Source organism: Pecten maximus, chromosome 11 (genome assembly GCF_902652985.1).
Source record: "Pecten maximus chromosome 11, xPecMax1.1, whole genome shotgun sequence".
NCBI lineage: Eukaryota > Metazoa > Mollusca > Bivalvia > Pectinida > Pectinidae > Pecten > Pecten maximus.
In genome coordinates this window covers 43,161,656-43,171,108 of record NC_047025.1, presented here as the reverse complement: position 1 = coordinate 43,171,108, position 9,453 = coordinate 43,161,656, and the positions used below count along the sequence as shown (strand labels likewise).

General features: G+C 38.4%; 1 long non-coding RNA gene across 1 annotated transcript; it reads left to right on the top strand.

Annotated features, from left to right (window-relative positions):
• The first annotated feature begins 1,178 nt into the window (after nucleotides 1–1,178).
• On the top strand, nucleotides 1,179–2,579 carry LOC117337073. Its single transcript, XR_004534748.1, has 2 exons — nucleotides 1,179–1,394; nucleotides 1,740–2,579. It is a non-coding gene; the product is annotated as an uncharacterized LOC117337073 (long non-coding RNA).
• The last annotated feature ends 6,874 nt before the right edge of the window (nucleotides 2,580–9,453 follow it).

Here is a 9,453-nt window from a genome sequence, read left to right as displayed (position 1 = left end):
GCTACTCTGTATCCGTGTACCAATAAGTTACTCTGTATTCGTGTACCAATAAGTTACTAGGTATCCGTGTACCAATAAGTTACTAGGTATCCGTGTACCAATAAGTTACTAGGTATCCGTGTACCAATAAGTTACACTGTATCCGTGTACCAATGTTACTAGGTATCCGTGCATCAATAAGTTACTCTGTATCCGTGTACCAATAAGTTACTAGGTATCCGTGTACCAATAAGTTACTAGGTATCCGTGTACCAATAAGTTACTAGGTATCCGTGTACCAATAAGTTACTAGGTATCCGTGTACCAATAAGTTACTAGGTATCCGTGTACCAATAAGTTACTAGGTATCCGTGTACCAATAAGTTACTAGGTATCCGTGTACCAATAAGCTACTCTGTATTCGTGTACCAATAAGTTACTAGGTATCCGTGTACCAATAAGTTACTAGGTATCCGTGTACCAATAAGCTACTCTGTATCCGTGTACCAATAAGTTACTAGGTATCCGTGTACCAATAAGTTACTAGGTATCCGTGTACCAATAAGTTACTCTGTATATGTGTACCAATAAGTTACTCTGTATCCGTGTACCAATAAGTTACTAGGTATCCGTGTACCAATAAGTTACTAGGTATCCGTGTACCAATAAGTTACTGTTGACTATCGTTCACATTAAATATTGTATTCAATTTATGTAAAGGCAATTGATACATTTATGTTTTTATTATGTTACAGCTATGCATATCATTTGTTTTATATTTTACATACACTTAGTTTCGATTTATTTTGTCATGTAGGATACCTAGTTTTGTACTGTTTCATGGACTCTCATTTTACAAATTTGTATTTGAAAAAGATTAAACTTCATTTAATAATTTTACAGGCTGGGATGGCACGGACGTTTGAATGTATTTAATATGGCTTCACCAGTTACATGGTATTTTAACTTAGGTACCTGTATGTTCTTAAGTTTCAAGATGCAAAATATTTATATTGTTAAAGACAAAATCACTAGTGACAGGTATATATAACTCCTACATCACTATAGTGACAGGTATATATAACACCTACATCACTAGTGACAGGTATATATAACACCTACATCACTAGTGACAGGTATATATAACACCTACATCACTATAGTGACAGGTATATATAACACCTACATCACTAGTGACAGGTATATATAACACCTTACATCACTAGTGACAGGTATATATAACACCTACATCACTACTGACAGGTATATATAACACCTACATCACTAGTGACAGGTATATATAACACCTACATCACTAGTGACAGGTATGTATAACACCTACATCACTATTGACAGGTATATACTCCTACATCACTAGTGACAGGTATATATAACTCCTACATCACTAGTGACAGGTATATATAACACCTACATCACTAGTGACAGGTATATATAACACCTACATCACTAGTGACAGGTATATATAACACCTACATCACTAGTGACAGGTATATATAACACCTACATCACTATAGTGACAGGTATATATAACTCCTACATCACTAGTGACAGGTATATATAACACCTACATCACTAGTGACAGGTATATATAACTACTACATCACTAGTGACAGGTATATATAACACCTCCATCACTAGTGACAGGTATATATAACTCCTACATCACTAGTGACAGGTATATATAACACCTACATCACTAGTGACGGGTATATATAACTCCTACATCACTATAGTGACAGGTATATATAACACCTACATCACTAGTGACAGGTATATATAACCCCTACATCACTAGTGACAGGTATATATAACTCCTACATCACTAGTGACAGGTATATATAACACCTACATCACTAGTGACAGGTATATATAACCCCTACATCACTAGTGACAGGTATATATAACTCCTACATCACTAGTGACAGGTATGTATAACTCCTACATCACTAGTGACAGGTATATATAACACCTACATCACTAGTGACAGGTATGTATAACTCCTACATCACTAGTGACAGGTATATATAACACCTACATCACTAGTGACAGGTATGTATAACTCCTACATCACAATTCGGTTTGGTAGGATTGCTATTTGGTGCAATTTTATATTTTTGAGTTGAACTGGAATGGCGACCTTTGTATATATTTGATTGGCAGGGAATGTCTTCATGTACAAAATATTGTGATTTTTTCTTGTTGGTGATCATTTGTTAGGTATACATAATTACTTATTACATGTAGTAGATGTTCTTCACTGTTTATTACGTACTGGTAGACTTATCTGTGTTATAGTAACAGGCTGGCTAGATTATATTTAACAGCATTTATTTAAGTGAGGCGTGTAAGAATGTATGGTCCGTAAACAGTTTGGTATCGGTTGTAATAATCACACTTTAAAACTTTTTTGCCCCTTTTTTCAAATCACTTATTCATATTGATTATTTAATTCTACTTATTGTATAGACTACTTATTTATTGTTTATGTTTATTTTGATATTTATGTTTACATGTCAATCAGTATAATGTATCATATTTCTTGGTTATAAAAACTTCTGATTTTTTGAAAGAAAACTACACATTCTGTTCAGTATTTTATTAAAACAAACAATTCCTAATTCTGCGTGTGGAAGGGACATTTCTGTTGACTTCTATATTTGAATCTTCGTGTGAAAAAGGACTTTTCTGTGGACTCTATGCGTCATCAAACTGTTCGTTTTTGGTTTATCTCAAATCCCGAAACCAATAGTAAATGTAGGATAGAAAACTTCAGTGTTCCTACATATTCATGTCAGTCCAAAGAATGATCTATCCATATTTTATTCTCGATTCTTTTTAAGACTATATTCAATCACTGTTGAAGTTTTCCTCTTAAGATAAGATTCAATCACTGTTGAATTGTTCCTCTTAAGATAAGATTCAATCACTGTTGAAGTTTTCCTCTTAAGATAAGATTCAATCACTGTTGAATTGTTCCTCTTAAGATAAGATTCAATCACTGTTGGAAGTTTTCCTCTTAAGATCTCATTGTTTTCAGTTCACTAGTTTTTGTATGTAGCACTGGAACAATTCATCTAAAATTTGCATTGTGTTCTGATTTCTAAAATCTTTTTTCACATCTTAAATCACATTGTTTGTATTCCTTTAAAGTTATTTCAACATATGGGAAGCTTAATGTACAAGTTCATCAATCATTCAAATGTTTACCCAGTGATAACTTACATCGGACAGAAAATAATTAATTTGTCTTGTTTTGTTGTACCCCTTCAAACGTTTGCGTGGAATCGAGGTAAGACAGAACTATGTAGCCATGATTATTACTAAATAACCCCGGCCCCCTGTCATGGATGTGTCTGGTTAGACCATTGTTTTTAGGATTATCTATTGGCTGTATAACCCCTTCATCAAAGGTACCGGAATCATTGATGGTTTTAGGCTGTAACTGTTCGTGGCTTCCATGCCGAAATCGTTCCAATTAAATTATTCCAAGTGCTGAGACTGATTTTGTTGCCGGTTAGAAATTAATTCTAATTTGTACGGGGTGTACTAATTGGAAGACACAAATATGTACAGAGAAAAAGTTAAATTGGGTGTTTTAGATCATAAAGGGGGGGGGGGGGGCGTCGATGTAATTTACAGTGTCAGAAAGGCGCATTCACAGCACAGCTATATAAAGGGCCAGGCTAGCTATTTCCTGTTTTATTTTAGATATTGGTATATTGTAATTGTCTGTTATTCAGGTACAAACGTTTATTGTTGTAGGGCGTTTAAAGTTCGATCTTTTACAATAGAGGATTAGTGTCTTGTACAACAGGTATATATACATTTGTACACACTGCTTTATCAAGCACCGAGCTAGTCGCGCATTTCACCGTAATGTATTCTAGGGGTTGTCATTTTATCAAGTCATTTATTAACGTTGACATTTGATACAATCATCATTTGTAATTCCACCATATTTCGAATAACAATCAGATCTATAATTGTTTAAAGTGGAATAAGTATACAATTTTGTTTGTCGTTTTCGTTATACTTGTCTAATATTTTTGTTCTTGTAAATGGAGACAATTAAAACAGAAGGACGAAAAAACTTATATAATTTCATCATGGCTTGCGAGATATTTTGTCACTTGATCAGATCTTCCTTGAATGGGTTAGAGGTCGACAGATGAATACGAAAACATAAACTAGCTGATTAACTGTGTAATTACACGAGAAGATCTCTGTCTGTCTACCGTTATAGTGATGAGTGATTTGCTGTATGTCCGTCCATACATCTGGCGGAGTTTCTGTCCATTTCTTCCCAACATTGTACCATGTTGATATATGTATGTTAGTTCACTCGGAAGGGTTTCTTGGGATGCAACCAGATGCTTTAATTCCGTCTGGCCATTTACATGAGCATGAATTGGTCGTGTGGTCGTAATTAATACAAAAACTAAATAAAGTTCGCCTGATATTGATCTTGGTGTTTATGAGAAGTAACGTTAACCAGAATAACGAAATGTTAGTGTAGGCCGTGAGATGATAACGAAATGTTAGTGTAGGCCGTGAGATGGTAACGAAATGTTAGTGTAGGCCGTGAGATGGTAACGAAATGTTAGTGTAGGCCGTGAGATGGTAACGAAATGTTAGTGTAGGCCGTGAGATGATAACGAAATGTTAGTGTAGGCCGTGAGATGGTAACGAAATGTTAGTGTAGGCCGTGAGATGATAACGAATTGTTAGTGTAGGCCGTGAGATGATAACGAATTGTTAGTGTAGGCCGCGAGATGGTAACGAAATGTTAGTGTAGGCCGTGAGATGGTAACGAAATGTTAGTGTAGGCCGTGAGATGATAACGAAATGTTAGTGTAGGCCGTGAGATGATAACGAAATGTTAGTGTAGGCCGTGAGATGATAACGAAATGTTAGTGTAGGCCGTGAGATGATAACGAAATGTTAGTGTAGGCCGTGAGATGGTAACGAAATGTTAGTGTAGGCCGTGAGATGGTAACGAAATGTTAGTGTAGGCCGTGAGATGGTAACGAAATGTTAGTGTAGGCCGTGATATGATAACGAAATGTTAGTGTAGGCCGTGAGATGGTAACGAAATGTTAGTGTAGGCCGTGAGATGATAACGAAATGTTAGTGTAGGCCGTGAGATGGTAACGAAATGTTAGTGTAGGCCGTGAGATGGTAACGAAATGTTAGTGTAGGCCGTGAGATGGTAACGAAATGTTAGTGTAGGCCGTGAGATGGTAACGAAATGTTAGTGTAGGCCGTGAGATGATAACGAAATGTTAGTGTAGGCCGTGAGATGGTAACGAAATGTTAGTGTAGGCCGTGAGATGGTAACGAAATGTTAGTGTAGGCCGATGTTAAGTTGTTTAACACGTCCAGTACCATTGTGCGGGGTCCACATGTTGTTTGCTATCCTCTCATATTATATATATTATATATATGTCGGTATTATTTAGACTGTTGTGTATATGATCAACAAACGTGTTTACCTGTATACATATATGTATATCGATTTTAATCCTTTCTCTTGTGCTGTTACTGTATGTGTCTATGGGGGCCTCCCACAGCTAATCATTGTACATAGTGGAGTCTAATCTCTCGTAAATAAAGCGTCTTTATGTTTTCATATCGTGTTATTTTGTCTTATTCGTTCTTCATATAGCTTTACCTTCATAAATAAATCTAACAATTGTATATGTATGTCGTGGCGCGGCGTCTATCGTCCGTCTATAAGAAAAAAATACCCCAACTTCACTAGTCATGAACGACTAAACGAATTTTGTCCGAACTTTGTCAGAAGCATCCTTGAGGAAAGGGTAATAATCTTGTATACGATTTAATTCTCGACCCGCTGGGGCCAAAGGAGAAAATACAGCAAATTCATTGCAAACCCTTCTTGGTAGAAAATGAAAGGATATGGTTCATATTTGGCCCGAAGAATACTTGGGTGAAGGGAAACAAGTTTTGTATAATTGTGGTTCTAGCCCTCAACCCCAGGGGTCTGTTGGACAGGTTCCAATAGGGTCATACAGCAGATTCTATCATTATTGGTCTTTATTTGGGCCTGAAGTATCCTGGGGTGATGGGGGGAACATATTTGTATAAACGGTGCGCCTGGCCCTCGGAGACAGCACCGAATATGGAAGATACAGCAAAATAGAAAACCTCCTGTTGAAATGGAGTGTTTTGCCATATTCTGTAATATCCTGGTAAGGCTGGAGCTCTTGTTAAAATAAAATAAATCGATGTCCGTATATGACCAGGGTCAACCCCTCCAGAAAGTACATACGTGTGTACGACTCGAATGAGGTGACAACATGGAACCTTCAATAAACAACATGGAACCTTCAATAAACAACATGGATCCTTCAATAAACAACATGGAACCTTCAATAAACAACATGGGACCTTCAATAAACAACATGGAACCTTCAATAAACAACATGGAACCTTCAATAAACAACATGGAACCTTCAATAAACAATGTGCCTCAAAGGGTTCTAAGGTAAAACTATGCCTGGCTTGTATAGGTAGATGAACGACCATCCTCTCCCAACCATTTTGTAACTTACTGCCTTTAACTCGGAATCTGTGTGAGCAGATATCCCCGGTTCCCCGTCTGGGACATGCTATTCCTAACTGGTATATGGTATAGGCTATCTGTTGGCAGAAATAGTAGTATGAAAAGGTTATGTACATTAACAGACATAGGACGGGAAAATGTCATACCAGCATAAAACTAATATAATAAAGATGCCATTATTGTTAACAAATTAAAACAATGTATTATAGATCACCAGGATTTCGACAAGGCTTCGTCACGTTTCTGTAGATTAATATACCTCTCCTTCACCTCGGGAGATACATCTGATGCATGACAGAACTGAAACCTGTTGTATCCTTCAACCACGGGGTAGTAGGCTGACACGGCGGTAACATACTGGCCTTTCACTTAGGTGGCCAGTGTTCGATTCCCCGATCGGACGTGAAAAGGTATAGGTCAGCTGCCCGACCACGTGGGATTTCCCCAGATACTAGTTTCCTCCATCAGCACGACCCTTCGCGCGCTGCCACCTCGACAAGTGTGATTAATATAAGTTGATATAATTTGGTTCACAATCATTGTAAAATAAATAAAGTTTGAACAAAAAGCAACAACAACAACAAAAAAACAAGTTTAACTGTATACTTATGCTGCACATGAATCACTATTTGCCCATAATCCCAAGGTGTCGGTAAGCAGGATTAAACAAATGCCCCAAGAGCCCTAAGATAGGTAACTCTGTTAGGCTTGATAATTATAAGTATATCGTAGTTGTCCCCCTTGTTCCGGTAAAAATGGTTTGTCGGCACTTGACACCGTGTGCTTACATAAAGCCCATCTGTTTTAAAATTACAAAAATATAATACTTTAATGATGATATACACGTAATATCATACATGTAATTATCAATACCGTTACTTTTCATAATTGCAATTAAAACTAGGAAACTACCCCGATAATACGGAGGATCTCTAATGCGTTGTTTACCCTCTATGTAAATGAGCCGAGGAAAATATGTCATATGGCCATTCACAAACTGGTTTGTTTTGAAGAATGATGGACTGCCGACCAAAGGCACATATCAGAAGCCCAAAGTCGAACAGGCGTGCTAGTTGCTGCTCTGAATGCAAATAAAAGGAGTGGGCACAATTACATCATCTACGATATACAGTGTTAAAGTGAATCAGTGGACCGAAATTAGACCGTGAAAAACCACCATGAATTGGTTGTGAATATTTCTCGGTATGGGATAATAATATGTACATTAACAGGCATGGACGGAAACCCGTGCTTTACTGTTATCATCCGGGGATGTAACTCGGCGCGCGCAGGATTGGTTCACATTCGATTCTTATGATATACTTTCTTATGAATTGTTGATTATCCCCAGGTGTTAGTAGGAATGTTATATGTCTCCGAGTTTTCTTGCCTCCATTAGAGCGCTCGCCAGTTGTCACCGAGTTTTCTTGCCTCCATGAGAGCGCTCGCCAGTTGTCATCTCAGCACAGAATAGTCTCTTTGGGAGGTGAGAATCATCCCTGCGGTGCACGTTACCAGTCAACCACAGCTGAGAGCGATGCAGGATGTGGATCTGGGCCCAAAGGAGAACTTCAATGTTCTTTCTGTTTGACCCATAGCAGTGCCCTTTGGCACCTTATGTTGAAGTCACAGAACTCATACTGGTCCACAACCCTATAAACGTTCAGCTTGATGTCAAGGCTGATGACTCTACCACAGCGAGACTCTGACCGTTGGTTGCGATGTGGGGAGCTGTCTTGATGGTGTAGGAGTTCTTGGTGGAGATGGTTAGACCGAAGTCGTCGCAGGCTTTGAATAATTCGTTGGTTTGTTTGCCGGGTTTATCACCCCTTGAACAGCCAGGGTCATCTTGAGACAGAATTTCCATGCAATAGTAGGTGACTACCTCACTTAACAACATACGGGAGACCAGTTGCATGCCATCCAGAACAATAAGGGTACAGTGTCTTGCCCAAGGACACAACCAAGACAGCACAGACCGGCCCCTGATCTCTCGCGGCCCCCAGCCTGTAAGTCAGATTAAGTATTAGCGTTTAAACGCAGTCATTGGCATTGTCTTCTTGCATTTTCGCCTTAGCTTGCAGCCGCTGTATCTAACGCCAATGTCTCTGTCCTGAAAGGCGATGGTCAGCGTGGTCAGGAATATCATACCGGTCAGCGTGGTCAGGAATATCATACCGGTCAGCGTGGTCAGGAATATCATACCGGTCAGCGTGGTCAGGAATATCATACCGATCAGCGTGGTCAGGAATATCATACCGGTCAGCGTGGTCAGGAATATCATACCGGTCAGCGTGGTCAGGAATATCATACCGATCAGCGTGGTCAGGAATATCATACCGGTCAGCGTGGTCAGGAATATCATACCGGACAAGGAGGGGGCCACCATATAGCCCTGATTTACTCCGGGTTTTTTAAAATACATAATACATGTATTCTGGTCCTTTTTTTGTATTTGATTTTCTCAATAAAAACGATTATCATACCTCTACTTTATTAACTCTATATAAAAGTTTACTGGTTAAATATACTACTTCCCTCCTTTTTGTTTATCCTAGCTTTTCTGTGCGTTAGTCCTGTGTGTTAGTTTTGAGAACTAGCGCACCCTTGAGCTAAAATATTCTAAACACACTAGGAAAACAGTGAAGGCCTCTGTGGCAATGTTGGTGAATTATTTGGAGGCAAGGGACGTGTCAGTCTGCCGAATGCGATCAGCTGTTGAGAAAAATTTACGCTGAAGTGCGACGTGAGGACGGGAAACGATAATTTTGAGAAAAACAATTTAAATTGCCCCAAAATCTTGTAATCCTGAAGTTACAGTACTCATCTTTTTCCTTACGTGTTAGTTTACTAGAAACGTGTAATAT